Below are 16,056 nucleotides of genomic sequence, written 5' to 3' on the forward strand. Positions count from 1 at the left end.
GGCAATATTTTACATTTCAATACTTTACCTACAGGTCATGAATCTATCCTATTTGTAAAAAATATGGCTCTGTCTAAAATCCATCAAGCACTGGAAATCATCAATGATCCTTCTGGAAGTACACCTTGATCCTTCCTTTCGACATGTAGAAGGAGTAAGCCTTTTAAAATGGTCATTGTGCTTACAGGTGAGAGTCACGTCAATTGTCAAAAAATTTTCCATAAGGCTTTGCATTTCATCCTATCCAAAAATAGAGGGTCTGTTATCTTGGGACAACCCTTTCCAGGTTTCAACTTACTACGCCTCATTTGATGACTTCGGGGGTTATTTTTTTTAAAAGGTACATAAGTGAGATTACATGTAAAATAGGGAAAGCTAGTTAGAATATTCCACCCCTTACATGAGGGTAATAGTATTTTATTAAACTAAAATCAGGTGCCTTAGTCCCCTTAAAAATATTTCAGGTTATAATTCGTATCTAAAGAAATCATTCTATTTCTGACAGGAAAAGCTTAAATATAATTTTTACTTATTATTCATTTTTAAAGCCATTAATTTGTTCATTTCAAAGACCATTGCCAAGCATTCTAAGGAGCTTATCATATAGTTTCTGGCTCTTAATGCGTGAAAACTTCCTAAATTCTGACATGTTCAAAGGTATCTGTATTTAAGAAGACAAAAGGATGATTCGGGTGAAAAAGCTTTATAAGAACACAAAATGCTAGTATTTAATCACGTCTCATGCTGCATTCACATTGTGATATGGCAATATGGACAGTCTTAGCTCTGTTCTATTTCTCCAGTATAGTACTATAGAAGTGTTCAGCAATAGTGAATATTATAATCATTCAAGTAGGCAGTAGGCAGTTATAGACCCATAACAGCTGAGCTGAGTTGAGCTCAAGGGATGTAACTAATTATGCCCTTTGTTTTACACAATAATTAACATGAAAACTGAGGAAAATAAAGTTTTAGCTGCTTAATAAAACAATCACCTAAACCTGAAGAAAAGACAGATTGCAACAGCACAAACAATATTAGACATTTTATATACATTTGAGAGTATTAAAGCAAAGTGCTGTTGTTCATGGCTATTAGGGTTGATAGTAATTGTAATAAGCAGGTGATAATGATCATGATCCGAGTCTGGGGGGATGGAGGGGGCCCACAGTTTGCCATCTAGATACATGAGATACATGCAAGTAAGAGGCTGTTGGCCACTTCATTAGTAAGTTGAAGCTGTTGGACATTTCATATGTGAGGGTAGGCTACTGGACATTATATTTTTGAGTAGAGGCTGTTGGAAAGTATATAAATAAGAGGGGCTGATGGATACTACATATATATGTAGCACTACTGCTGGACATTATATTGAGGAACGACTGCTGGGCAGTATATTAATAAGTAGGGGCTGGTAGACAGTATTTTTTACTGTTTATATTTAAATCAGTTCTAGGGAAATGAGTGTGATATACATTTTTATTTTTTTAGTATAATTTTTTATTATTATTATTTTTTGACTATTTTTCAGACCCCCTAGGGTACTTCAACCTTAAGTTGTTTGATTGATCCTACCATATATTAAGACGAAATATAGATAACACACTGGCGCAACTGTGATTTTATATGGTGTTATGTTGTAATATGTTGTTTGAGAATTATAAATGTCTTTGCTGGTACAGGTAGTGTGCCTCTCTACTACTAAAAGGATAGATGCTCAAAAAACTGTGTACCTACGCTGACTATAGGAATATGTGGCATGGGAACTTAGATACAAGGAATCTTACACAATATTATGGCAATATATGGTAGGAACTCCTGTTGTGGGTAATGGTTCGCGCTATTGAGGGTGCGTTCACACGTTGCAGTTAAAACTGCATCGCAATCAGCTTTGAGGTGGTTTTGGGGGCAGTTTTGTCAATTGAACAGGTGAAAGACATGAACTGAACGAGTGAATTTGATTTTGAGGGTGCTGTCACACGTCGCGTTTACCGCATGTGTTTAAAAACGCATTGCAATAGCTGGAGAGTGATTTGCCTAATTAAACAGCTGCTAACACCTGTGTTTACAAAACGCAACCGTTAACGCATTGTTAACGCATGCGTTAACATCGCGGTTAACGCATGCGATTGTTAACGCATTGTTAACGCATGCGTTAACATCGCGGTTAACGCATGCGTTTTGTAAACACAAGTGTTAAGAGGTGTTTAATTAGGCAAATCACTCTCCAGCTATTCCAATGCGTTTTTTAACGCATGCGGTAAACGTGACGTGTGACCGCACCCTGAAGGAGAAACCTGCTCCACAAATGTAATTCACTCGTTCAGTTCATGTCTTTCACCTGTTCAATTGACAAAACTGCACCTAAAACCACCTCAAAGCTGATTGCGATGCAGTTTTAACTGCAACGTGTGAACGCACCCTGAGTGTTTTTGCTCATTGTAGATCCACACGATGACAGATCAGTTCAAAGAGCCCTGGCTGGCGGCTCCACTGAATCTGTTTGAACAGAGGTACCGGTGACATCACCTTCGGTACGGATAGTCAGTTTGATGCATTCAGGTGTAGTCCACGCAAAGGATCCCTCCCGGACACGAGGTAGTAACTCCAACACACTTTCTGTTCTTTGATCCAACGACAGGACAAAAGTTTACCAGGCTTGCTAATAACAATGGTTCATGCTTTATTGAGGGACTGTTACTCCAACAAATTAAAATTAAAGCAACACATTTCAAAAGCACAATGCATCCTGAAGGTAGCATGATGAAGGATGCATTGTGCTTTTGAAATGTGTTGCTTTAATCCTAATTTGTAGGAGTAACAGTCCCTCATGTCACGGGTGCTCCCACAATCCATGTCGCAGATCGCGGGTGTACCAGTGCTCTGCTGCCTTCCGGTCCCGGTCCCCTTGTCCTCACTTACCTCTCCTGGCTCCTGTCTGTGCTCCGGCTCCTGGCGTGTAGGCCTTCCCTGCCGGTGCACGCTCCCACCACTAGGGGGCGTGCGCACTGACTTTTCAAGCTTTAAAGGGCCAGCGTCCTCCTCATTGGCTCCTGCTAATCCGGCTCGCCCTTATAATCCGGCACTTCTCTTCACTCCCTGCCGGATCTTCTCCTAGGATCTCCTATGGTTTCCAAGCCAGGCTTCCCTAAGCCGTTCCTGTGGAAGAGAAATCCCATTAGCGTTTCCAGACGCTTTCCTATGTTCCTGTGTGTTTACAGCATTCCCATACGCTCCTGGTGTGTCCTGTCTTCCAGCGTTTCCAGACACCTCTGTGTCTCCTGTCTCCAGCGTTCCCATACGCTTCTGGTGTTCTTGTCTCCAGTGTTCCTCCGTGTTCCTGTCTACAGCGTTACCAGGGTACCTCCGTGTGCTCCTGCCATCCTGTCTCAAGTCTTCAGTTTTCCTCCGTGCTACCTGCTGTGCCTCCCAGGGTTCCAGTCCAGCTGTGTCTGCAGTCCGTGCCAGCTTTACCAGTGTTCCTCTGTGTTGCTGCTGTCATCCCAGGCTTGGACTGTTTCCTGCACATCGCTGTACCTTGGCTGCCACCATGGGCCTCTTACCATCTCCCGTGATGGTCTAGAGGGTCCACTGACCCACAGACTCCTCCCTCCGGACTCTTCCCATAGAGACTTTTAGTTCTATTGTCTGTGTGACCCGTTACACCTCAATAAAGCATGAAGCATTGTTCTTAGCAAGCCTGGTAAACTTTTGTCCTGACGCTGGATCAAGGAACGGAAAGTGTGTTGGAGTTACTACCTCCTGTCCGGGAGGGATCCTTTGCGTGGAATACACCTGAATGCATCAAACTGACTACCCGTACCGAAGGTGATGTCACCGGTACCTCCATTCAAACAGACTTAGTGGAGCCGCCAGCTGGGAATTTTCCTCATCATTCATTACAATATGCAAATCGCACATTGTAACGAATAGGCTCAAGACCCAAGGGTGTCATGGCAAGCAGTCAACCAATGACCTCACAGGGGACGACAATTGAATCCAAGATGTCAACGCCCAAGCACCATTTAAATGCCTCAGGCAGCTTTGACGGTGGCGTTTATATAGTTAACAATGCCAGCACCATCGTACCTCACATGTCATTAAGGGGTTAAAGTATTTACAGTATCGATAAGAGGAAGTACTTTATTTAATACATATTAAAATGGGCCTGAGCTGGGCCTACACGCTGGGCCTACAAACATTTAAAAACATTATAGTGACCAATGAAAACATTGATTGACACAAAATGTCATTTCCTCTAGTGATGACTGAGAACCAAGATACATTCTATCCTATATAACAGGTAAGGAAGATATATGTATTATATATATTACATTTTATGTATCAAACATTCTATAAGGGGTAATTATCTTATTTACTGGAGTCTATGAAAAAATCAGTCAGTACTCATCCTTCTGAAGCTGGCGACTGACATTATAGTTTGTGCGCCGCCAGTACGCATGGAGCTGCCACTGGAAGAAAGAAGAATAGCTGCATGAGGGCGTCGGAAAGGTGAGTAGTGAGTTTATTTTTTTTTATGTGCTGGGAGGGCGTAGGTTGGCTGGCTATATACTAGGGGGCTGTCTATATACTATTGGTGGGCTGGCTATATTCCATGGCTTTGATGGCTATACACTGGGGGTTGGCAGGCTATGTACTGCGGGCTGGCAGGCTAAATACTGGGGCATGGGCTGGCAGGTTATATACTAGGGCATGGACTGGCAGGCTATATACTGTGGCATGGGCTGGCTATATACTATATATTCAGGCAATAGGTTTTCATAGTTTTTTTGTGGTAAAATTAGGTACCTCAGCTTATAATTTGGGTTGGCTTATACTCAAGTATATACGGTAAGTCTTCCCTATAATTCAAACCTGCAGGACATCTCGTATTCAAATCCATAATCCAAAAGGCTTCTCTTTAACACTCTTTCTATGCCATAAAACTGAAACAATGTGGTTTGTCTATTATATTTTTAAAGAAAATAACGGGAAGCACCTGGAATACCTGTACATTTTTTCTCGATGTCTGATAAAAGTTTACTACTATATTTTTAAAATTTTTCTTTTTGTGTTTCCAATATATTTGACGTTACATGTAGCACATTCTATTATATAGATTATATAGGTATTGTCACAATTTAAGAACAATTTATTGCTGTCAGTATGGGCATCCTGACACTGAAATATCTTGTGTTTGTGTGTGAACACATACGTATTGCACCTAGTTCCCACACACAAGAAAAACTCCTTGTGAGACCATCAAGTTTTAACATTAGGTTTAGAAACATGCATGTTAGGGGATATAATGCTACTTATCATCTTGTCATGTCTAGTAACACACTAGATCCCATCTATGAGAAAGTTTTAGTGATAATATCCTAAAAAAACAATCTAAAACTGGAGGATATTTATGGATGTTCTTGCATATTTCTTTGTAATTTGAACTGTATCTTATAGAGAACACAATATTAGTCTCTTATGCAAGTGTGTCCCCTATATTTTATCTTGAAGATTGAAGCAAAATGGATTGCTAGGTGACATCCCACATTCTATTTTTAACTCTCCATGAACAATAACCTCTCATTTTTAATTTACATTGTCATCTACATTTATATCAGAACTAGAGATGAGCGAACACTAAAATGCTCGGGTACTCGTTATTCGAGACGAACTTTTCCCGATGCTCGAGTGCTCGTCTCGAATAACGAACCCCATTGAAGTCAATGGGAGACTCGAGCATTTTTCAAGGGGACCAAGGCTCTGCACAGGGAAGCTTGGCCAAACACCTGGGAACCTCAGAAAAGGATGGAAACACCACGGAAATGGACAGGAAACAGCAGGGGCAGCATGCATGGATGCCTCTGAGGCTGCCTAATCGCACCATTATGCCAAAATTATGGGCAACAGCATGGCCATGACAGAGTGACAGAATGAAGCTAGATAGCATCTAAAACATCCAATAATTGACCCTGACACTATAGGGGACGGCATGCAGAGGCAGCGGCAGCAGGCTAGAGAGTGTCATGGCGACATACCCTAAATGGACTCAGGCTTCAAACCAATGGGTGGCAGAGAGGAACCAAAGGAGGTGAGCAAGAAGCGCTCAAATAATATCGGTACATGATAAAAGTTTGCCAGTATATTTTGTGGATTACACAGCAGGGTGGCGACAAAGTTAACATGGAAGCCATGAAAACAACCCAAAATTCTGCCTGACACAGCTCGTTTGATAAGGGGACCATGTATGGAGGCAGTGAACTAGTAGTAGATTAAAGGTGCTGCAGTTAAAACTATGTTAGTTGGATCTTGGCATGGAGCTGGCGCTCCGCTGCCAGGCGAGCTTTCGCCAATCCAAGCCCCTGTCTATAGGCTACTCCCCAAACAGCACTTCTAAGAACCTTTTGTATAAGATCAAGTGTAGTAGCGTTCTTATAAGTTTAGGATATGGCGGGTGAGGGGAATGTAAACAGATGCGCAAGAAGCGCTGAAATAATATCCCTAAATGGTAAAAGTTTGCCAGTATATTTTGTGGATAACACAGCAGGGTGGCGACAAAGTTAACAACTTTGATGTGGAATCCATGAAAACAACCCAAATTTCTGCCTGACACACCTCGTTTGATAAAGGGACGATGTATGGAGGCAGCTATATGGACGACTTTTGGAGGTAGCAATGGAGACAACGTGTGGAGGCTGCTATGGAGACAATTTAATTTGGATAGTGCCTGTATGTGGCAGTCCCAAACATTTTTCAAACCAGAGGAGCAGGTAGGTGGCCCTCCAGTAAAATGGGATAGATTGAGTGCCTGTATGTGGCAGTCCCAAAAATGTTTCAAACCAGAGGAGCAGGTAGGTGGCCCTCCAGTAAAATGGAATAGATTGAGTGCCTGTATGTGGCAGTCCTAAAAATTCTTCAAACCAGAGGAGCAGGTAGGTGGCCCTGCAGTAAAATGGAATAGATTGAGTGCCTGTATGTGGCAGTCCCAAAAATTGTTCAAACCAGAGGAGCAGGTAGGTGGCCCTGCAGTAAAATGGAATAGATTGAGTGCCTGTATGTGGCAGTCCCAAAAATGTTTCAAACCAGAGGAGCAGGTAGGTTGCCCTCCAGTAAAATGGAATAGATTGAGTGCCTGTATGTGGCAGTCCCAAAAATTGTTCAAACCAGAGGAGCAGGTAGGTGGCCCTGCAGTAAAATGGAATAGATTGAGTGCCTGTATGTGGCAGTCCCAAAAATGTTTCAAACCAGAGGAGCAGGTAGGTGGCCCTCCAGTAAAATGGAATAGATTGAGTGCCTGTATGTGGCAGTCCCAAAAATTGTTCAAACCAGAGGAGCAGGTAGGTGGCCCTGCAGTAAAATGGAATAGATTGAGTGCCTGTATGTGGCAGTCCCAAAAATGTTTCAAACCAGAGGAGCAGGTAGGTGGCCCTCCAGTAAAATGGAATAGATTGAGTGCCTGTATGTGGCAGTCCCAAAAATTGTTCAAACCAGAGGAACAGGTAGGTGGCCCTGCAGTAAAATGGAATAGATTGAGTGCCTGTATGTGGCAGTCCCAAAAATGTTTCAAACCAGAGGAGCAGGTAGGTGGCCCTCCAGTAAAATGGAATAGATTGAGTGCCTGTATGTGGCAGTCCCAAAAATTGTTCAAACCAGAGGAGCAGGTAGGTGGCCCTGCAGTAAAATGGAATAGATTGAGTGCCTGTATGTGGCAGTCCCAAAAATTGTTCAAACCAGAGGAGCAGGTAGGTGGCCCTGCAGTAAAATGGAATAGATTGAGTGCCTGTATGTGGCAGTCCCAAAAATGTTTCAAACCAGAGGAGCAGGTAGGTGGCCCTCCAGTAAAATGGAATAGATTGAGTGCCTGTATGTGGCAGTCCCAAAAATTGTTCAAACCAGAGGAGCAGGTAGGTGGCCCTGCAGTAAAATGGAATAGATTGAGTGCCTGTATGTGGCAGTCCCAAAAATGTTTCAAACCAGAGGAGCAGGTAGGTGGCCCTCCAGTAAAATGGAATAGATTGAGTGCCTGTATGTGGCAGTCCCAAAAATTGTTCAAACCAGAGGAACAGGTAGGTGGCCCTGCAGTAAAATGGAATAGATTGAGTGCCTGTATGTGGCAGTCCCAAAAATGTTTCAAACCAGAGGAGCAGGTAGGTGGCCCTCCAGTAAAATGGAATAGATTGAGTGCCTGTATGTGGCAGTCCCAAAAATTTTTTAAAACAGAGGACCGGGTAGGTGGCCCTCCAGAAAAATGGAATAGATTGAGTGCCTGTATGTGGCACTCACAAAAATTGTTTCAAACAGAGGACCGGGTAGGTGGCCCTCCAGAAAAATTAAATGCATGAAGTACTATAGCAAGAGCCAGTGGGCCCTGTCAAAAAATAGCCATTTTCCTCTGCTTTACTGTACAAAGAGGAGGAGAAGGAGGAAAATGAGGAGGAGGAGGAGGAGTGGATCAATTATTCAGGTTGAGCTTCCTTCACCTGGTGGAGATTGGAAATTCTGAGAAATCCAGCCTTTATTCATTTTAATAAGCGTCAGCCTGTCAGCGCTGTCAGTCGACAGGCGTGTACGCTTATCGGTGATGATGCCACCAGCTGCACTGAAAACCCGCTCGGACAAGACGCTAGCGGCAGGGCAGGCAAGAACCTCCAAGGCGTACAGCGCCAGTTCGTGCCACATGTCCAGCTTTGAAACCCAGTAGTTGTAGGGAGCTGTGTGATCATTTAGGACGATGGTATGGTCAGCTACGTACTCCCTCACCATCTTTCTGTAAAGATCAGCCCTACTCTGCCGAGACTGGGGACAGGTGACAGTGTCTTGCTGGGGTGACATAAAGCTGGCAAAAGCCTTGTAAAGCGTACCCTTGCCAGTGCTGGACAAGCTGCCTGCTCGCCTACTCTCCCTCGCTACTTGTCCCGCAGAACTACGCACTCTGCCGCTAGCGCTGTCAGAAGGGAAATACTGTTTCAGCTTGTGCACCAGGGCCTGCTGGTATTCATGCATTCTCACACTCCTTTCCTCTCCAGGGATGAGAGTGGGAAGATTTTGCTTGTACCGTGGGTCCAGGAGAGTGAACACCCAGTAATCGGTGCTGGAATAAATTCTTTGAACGCGAGGGTCACGGGATAGGCAGCCTAGCATGAAATCTGCCATATGCGCCAGAGTACCAACGCGTAAGAATTCACTCCCCTCACTGGCCTGACTGTCCATTTCCTCCTCCTCCAACTCCTCCAACTCCTCTTCTTCTGCCCATACACGCTGAACAGTGAAGGACTCAACAATGGTCCCCTCTTGTGTCTCGCCAACATTCTCCTCCTCTTCCTCCTCATCCTCCTCCACCTCCACCTCCTCCGATATGCGCTGAGAAACAGACCTCAGGGTGCTTTGGCTATCAACAAGGGAATATTCTTCCCCCGTCTCTTGTGACGAGCGCAAAGCTTCCGACTTCATGCTGACCAGAGAGTTTTTCAACAGGCCAAGCAGCGGGATGGTGAGGCTGATGATGGCGGCATCGCCACTGACCATCTGTGTTGACTCCTCAAAGTTACTCAGCACCTGACAGATATCAGACATCCACGTCCAAACCTCATTGTAGACTTGAGGAAGCTGACTGACCTGACTACCAGTTCTGGTGGAAGTTGACATCTGGCAGTCTACAATCGCTCTGCGCTGCTGGTAAACTCTGGATAACATGGTCAGTGTTGAATTCCACCTCGTGGGCACGTCGCACAACAGTCGGTGAGCGGGCAGTTGGAGGCGGCGCTGCGCTGCCCTGAGAGTGGCAGCATCTGGGCTGGACTTCCTGAAATGCGCACAGATGCGGCGCACCTTCGTGAGCAAATCAGACAGATTGGGGTATGTCTTGAGGAAACGCTGCACTATCAGATTTAACACATGGGCCAGGCATGGCACATGTGTCAGTCTGCCGAGTTGCAGAGCCGCCACCAGGTTACGGCCGTTGTCACACACAACCATTCCCGGCTTGAGGTTCAGCGGTGCCAGCCACAGATCAGTCTGCGCCGTGATGCCCTGTAATAGCTCTTGGGCGGTGTGCCTTTTGTCGCCTAGGCTCAGCAGTTTGAGCACCGCCTGCTGTCGCTTAGCGACGGCACTGCTGCTGTGCCTAGAGCTACCGACTGATGGCGCCGTGCCCACGGATGGTAGTTCGGAGGAGGAGGTGGAGGAGGGGTGGGAGGAGGAGGAGGCATAGTAGGCCTGAAACACCTGGACCGAGGTAGGCCCCGCAATCCTCGGCGTCGGCAGTATATGAGCAGCCCCAGGGTCAGACTCGGTCCCAGCCTCCACCAAGTTAACCCAATGTGCCGTCAGCGATATATAGTGGCCCTGCCCGGCAGCACTCGTCCACGTGTCCGTGGTCAGGTGGACCTTGTCAGAAACGGCGTTGGTCAGGGCACGGATGATGTTGTCTGACACGTGCTGGTGCAGGGCTGGGACGGCACATCGGGAAAAGTAGTGGCGGCTGGGGACCGAATACCGAGGGGCGGCCGCCGCCATGAGGTTGCGAAAGGCCTCGGTCTCTACTAGCCTATAGGGCAGCATCTCCAGGCTAAGCAATCTGGAGATGTGCACATTAAGGGCTTGGGCGTGCGGGTGGGTTGCACTATATTTGCGTTTCCGCTCCAGCGTCTGGGGTATGGAGAGCTGAACGCTGGTGGATGCTGTGGAGGATCGTGGAGGCGACGATGGGGTTTTTGTGCCAGGGTCCTGGGCAGGGGGCTGACTAGCAGCTGACACAGGGGAAGGAGCAGTGGTGTGCACGGCCGGAGGTGAACGGGCTTGTTGCCACTGAGTGGGGTGCTTAGCATTCATATGCCTGCGCATACTGGTGGTAGTTAAGCTAGTAGTGGTGGAACCCCTGCTGAGCCTGGTTTGGCAAATGTTGCACACCACAGTCCGTCGGTCATCCGGTGTTTCCTTAAAGAACCTCCACACTTCTGAAGATCTAGCCCTCGCCGCAAGAGCCCTCACCACGGGAGCTTCACTAGTTGACAGTGGCGCTGATGCACCAGCTCTGGCCCTGCCTCTCCGTCTGGCCCCACCACTGCCTCTTCCAACCTGTTCAGGTCGAGGACTCTCCTCCGTCTCAGAAGCACTGTGTTCACCCGGCCTCTCAACCCAGCTTGGGTCTGTCACCTCATCATCCTCCGATCCCTCAGTCTGCTCCCCCCTCGGACTTCCTGCCCTGACAACAACTTCCCCACTGTCTGACAACCGTGTCTCCTCATCGTCGGACACCTCTTTACACACTTCCACTACGTCAAGAAGGTCATCATCACCCACAGACTGTGACTGGTGGAAAACCTGGGCATCGGAAAATTGCTCAGCAGCAACCGGACAAGTGGTTTGTGACTGTGGGAAGGGTCCAGAAAACAGTTCCTCAGAGTATGCCGGTTCAAATGCCAAATTTTCCTGGGAGGGGGCAGACTGGGGGGGAGGAGGCTGAGGTGCAGGAGCTGGAGGAGTGGGGATTTCAGTGACATGGGTGGACTGCGTGGAAGACTGACTGGTGGTGGACAAATTGCTCGAAGCATTGTCAGCAATCCACGACATCACCTGTTCGCACTGTTCTGGCCTCAACAGTGCTCTACCACGAGTCCCAGTAACTTCAGACATGAACCTAGGGAGTGTAGCTCTGCGGCGTTCCCCTGCTCCCTCATCAGCAGGTGGTGTCTCACCCCGCCCAGGACCACGGCCTCTGACCCCTGCAGTAGTTGGACGCCCACGTCCCCGCCCTCGTCCTCTACCCCTAGCCCTCGGGTTAAACATTTTTAAAATGAGAGTTATAACTTTTTTTTTTTTTTTACTTCTTTTTGTTTTTTTTTGTGTTTTTTTGTGTTTTTTTTTTTTTTTTGTGTTTTTTGTTTTTTTTTGAGTTTTTAAAACCAAACAATCCTATCCTATTGCTATGGCTATTTTCTAGCCAAGTATCAAAGGAAGCACACTACTATGCCAGATGAGATGACACTGAGTTATTGCCTAATAGAAATCCAACCCCTACTGAATTTTCCCACTTCGGCCTTTGCTATGGATATGTGCGCCACTAAGCGCAGAACACAGCGGTCGCAAGTCTCACTACAAATTGCTCAGAATTGGCAAGTACATGCACTGCAGAAACTACAGCCACCAGCAGATCAACCAGAAATCAAATATATAGAACGCTACTGTAGGCTTCAAGAAGCTGTTTGTATTCTCCTATGGCTATTTTCTAGCCAAGTATCAAAGGAAGCACACTACTATGCCAGATGAGATGACACTGAGTTATTGCCTAATAGAAATCCAACCCCTACTGAATTTTGCCACTTCGGCCTTTGCTATGGATATGTGCGCCACTAAGCGCAGAACACAGCGGTCGCAAGTCTCACTACAAATTGCTCAGAATTGGCAAGTACATGCACTGCAGAAACTACAGCCACCAGCAGATCAACCAGAAATCAAATATATAGAACGCTACTGTAGGCTTCAAGAAGCTGTTTGTATTCTCCTATGGCTATTTTCTAGCCAAGTATCAAAGGAAGCACACTACTATGCCAGATGAGATGACACTGAGTTATTGCCTAATAGAAATCCAACCCCTACTGAATTTTGCCACTTCGGCCTTTGCTATGGATATGTGCGCCACTAAGCGCAGAACACAGCGGTCGCAAGTCTCACTACAAATTGCTCAGAATTGGCAAGTACATGCACTGCAGAAACTACAGCCACCAGCAGATCAACCAGAAATCAAATATATAGAACGCTACTGTAGGCTTCAAGAAGCTGTTTGTATTCTCCTATGGCTATTTTCTAGCCAAGTATCAAAGGAAGCACACTACTATGCCAGATGAGATGACACTGAGTTATTGCCTAATAGAAATCCAACCCCTACTGAATTTTCCCACTTCGGCCTTTGCTATGGATATGTGCGCCACTAAGCGCAGAACACAGCGGTCGCAAGTCTCACTACAAATTGCTCAGAATTGGCAAGTACATGCACTGCAGAAACTACAGCCACCAGCAGATCAACCAGAAATCAAATATATAGAACGCTACTGTAGGCTTCAAGAAGCTGTTTGTATTCTCCTATGGCTATTTTCTAGCCAAGTATCAAAGGAAGCACACTACTATGCCAGATGAGATGACACTGAGTTATTGCCTAATAGAAATCCAACCCCTACTGAATTTTGCCACTTCGGCCTTTGCTATGGATATGTGCGCCACTAAGCGCAGAACACAGCGGTCGCAAGTCTCACTACAAATTGCTCAGAATTGGCAAGTACATGCACTGCAGAAACTACAGCCACCAGCAGATCAACCAGAAATCAAATATATAGAACGCTACTGTAGGCTTCAAGAAGCTGTTTGTATTCTCCTATGGCTATTTTCTAGCCAAGTATCAAAGGAAGCACACTACTATGCCAGATGAGATGACACTGAGTTATTGCCTAATAGAAATCCAACCCCTACTGAATTTTCCCACTTCGGCCTTTGCTATGGATATGTGCGCCACTAAGCGCAGAACACAGCGGTCGCAAGTCTCACTACAAATTGCTCAGAATTGGCAAGTACATGCACTGCAGAAACTACAGCCACCAGCAGATCAACCAGAAATCAAATATATAGAACGCTACTGTAGGCTTCAAGAAGCTGTTTGTATTCTCCTATGGCTATTTTCTAGCCAAGTATCAAAGGAAGCACACTACTATGCCAGATGAGATGACACTGAGTTATTGCCTAATAGAAATCCAACCCCTACTGAATTTTGCCACTTCGGCCTTTGCTATGGATATGTGCGCCACTAAGCGCAGAACACAGCGGTCGCAAGTCTCACTACAAATTGCTCAGAATTGGCAAGTACATGCACTGCAGAAACTACAGCCACCAGCAGATCAACCAGAAATCAAATATATAGAACGCTACTGTAGGCTTCAAGAAGCTGTTTGTATTCTCCTATGGCTATTTTCTAGCCAAGTATCAAAGGAAGCACACTACTATGCCAGATGAGATGACACTGAGTTATTGCCTAATAGAAATCCAACCCCTACTGAATTTTCCCACTTCGGTCTTTGCTATGGATATGTGTGCCACTAAGAGCTAAACACAACGGTAGCAAGTCCCCCTGCTAATTCCTCACAAAATGGTAAAAGATGCAAATTAAAATAAAAAAAGTAGAACGTTATTGTAGCCCTAAGAAGGGCTGTTGGGTTCTTTGAGAATCACTCCTGCCTAACAGTAAGCTAATAGAACACCCTAACGCTTTCCCTGACCAGCAGCAGCTCTCTCCCTAGCGGCATCCAGAGACAGAATGATCCGAGCAGCGCGGCCAGCGGCTAGTCTATCCCAGGGTCACCTGATCTGGCCAGCCAACCACTGCTATCGACGTGTAAGGGTACCACGTCATGCTGGGTGGAGTGCAGAGTCTCCTGGCTTGTGATTGGCTCTGTTTCTGGCCGCCAAAAAGCAAAACGGCGGGAGCTGCCATTTTCTCGAGCGGGCGAAGTATTCGTCCGAGTAACGAGCAGTTTCGAGTACCCTAATGCTCGACCGAGCATCAAGCTCGGACGAGCATGTTCGCTCATCTCTAATCAGAACAATTCCTCTTTAGTCTATTGAGCGAAAGGTATGGGGTGGGTGAGAACTTTTAGCTTCCAATAAAGCATTCACCGACAGGGGTTAAAAAAAATGCTGACAACAGTATCTAACTATATACAAAACTGCATCCATAATATATATAAGGCATCCATTTATAAGGCATTCATAATATGATATATACCCTCTGAATAAATGATCATTAAGGAGCTCCACTAAATGTATGTATGCATATACAGTGCATTGCGAAAGTATTCAGCGCTCTTGAAAGTGTAATTTGTTTTGGAGAAGAATCAACAAGAAGTGGAACAAAATTTATTGTAAATTTTTAAGTTTTGTAAAAAATAATAAACTAATAAGTTGGGCGTGCGATACTATTTGGCACCCTTAAGTTAATACTTTGTAGCTCCAGCTTTTGCTGCGATTACAAGTCGCTTGGGGTACGTCTCTTTCAGTTCTGCACATCGGGACTGAAATTCTTGCCTTTTCTTCCTAGGAAAACAGATCAAGCTCAGTGAGGTTGGATGGAGAGCGTTTGTGCACAGCAGTTTTCCACTCTTTCCACAGATTCTCGACTGGATTCAGGTCTGGACTTTGACCTGGCCATTCTAACATTTGGATACTTTTATTTGTGAACCATCCCATTGTAGATTTTGCTTTGTTTGGGATCATTGTCTTGTTCGGAGATAACTTGTTTGAGTCTTTCTTCCACAATGGTCCTGCATTAAGCTCCATCCATCTTTTCATCAATTTTAACCACATGTCCCTGCTGAAGAAAAGCGGGCCCAAACTATGATGCTGCCACCACCATGTGTGACAGTGGGGATGGTGTGTTCAGGGTGATGAGCAGTGTTTCTTTTTCACCAAACATTGAATCATGAACTTCTCACTGAACTTCTAGAGTGAGTTTGCTGGCCAAATAATATTGCACATCCCACTTTTCAGTTTATTTTTTTTATAAAAGTTTAAAATATGCAATAAATTTTGTTCAACTTCACAATTGTGTCCCACTTGTTTTTGATTCCTCACCAAAAAATGACAATGTTACATCTTTATCATAGATAGTATCATAGTATATGAGTCCATCAAGTCCAACCTTTAAGAATTAAACAAATGTTTTTTCCTCATAACATGTGGTATTTCTGCTCTCCAAAAAGTCATCCAGGCCTCTCTTGAACTTGTAAATAGAGTCCACCATAACAACCTCCTGTGGTAGTTCCATAGTCTCACTGCTCAGTAAAGAACCTTTGTCTATGTTGATGGTAAAATTGCCTCTCCTCTAGGCGTAGAGGATGCCCCCTTGTCCTGGTCACAGGCCTAGGTATAAAAAGATCTTTGGAGAGATCCTTGTACTGTCCGTTCAGGTATTTGTACATTGTAATGAGGTCTCCCCATAGCCGTCTTTTTTCTACACTGAATAATCCCAAATGTTGCAATCTGTCATTATATTCTAGTCCCCCCATTCCCTTA

The 16,056-nt window shown here is 45.3% G+C and overlaps 1 long non-coding RNA gene across 1 annotated transcript in view; it reads left to right on the forward strand.

The window, feature by feature from the left end:
* The first annotated feature begins 1,148 nt into the window (after window positions 1-1,148).
* Window positions 1,149-16,056, forward strand: part of LOC140065815 (uncharacterized) — a 30,383-nt gene continuing 15,475 nt past the window's right edge. Inside the window, exons 1-2 of the long non-coding RNA XR_011848065.1 lie at window positions 1,149-1,228; window positions 4,263-4,303. This is a non-coding gene — a long non-coding RNA (uncharacterized lncRNA). The remainder of the gene's footprint in view (window positions 1,229-4,262; window positions 4,304-16,056) is intronic.

This window comes from Engystomops pustulosus, chromosome 6 (assembly GCF_040894005.1).
Source record: "Engystomops pustulosus chromosome 6, aEngPut4.maternal, whole genome shotgun sequence".
NCBI classification, from domain to species: Eukaryota; Metazoa; Chordata; class Amphibia; order Anura; family Leptodactylidae; genus Engystomops; species Engystomops pustulosus.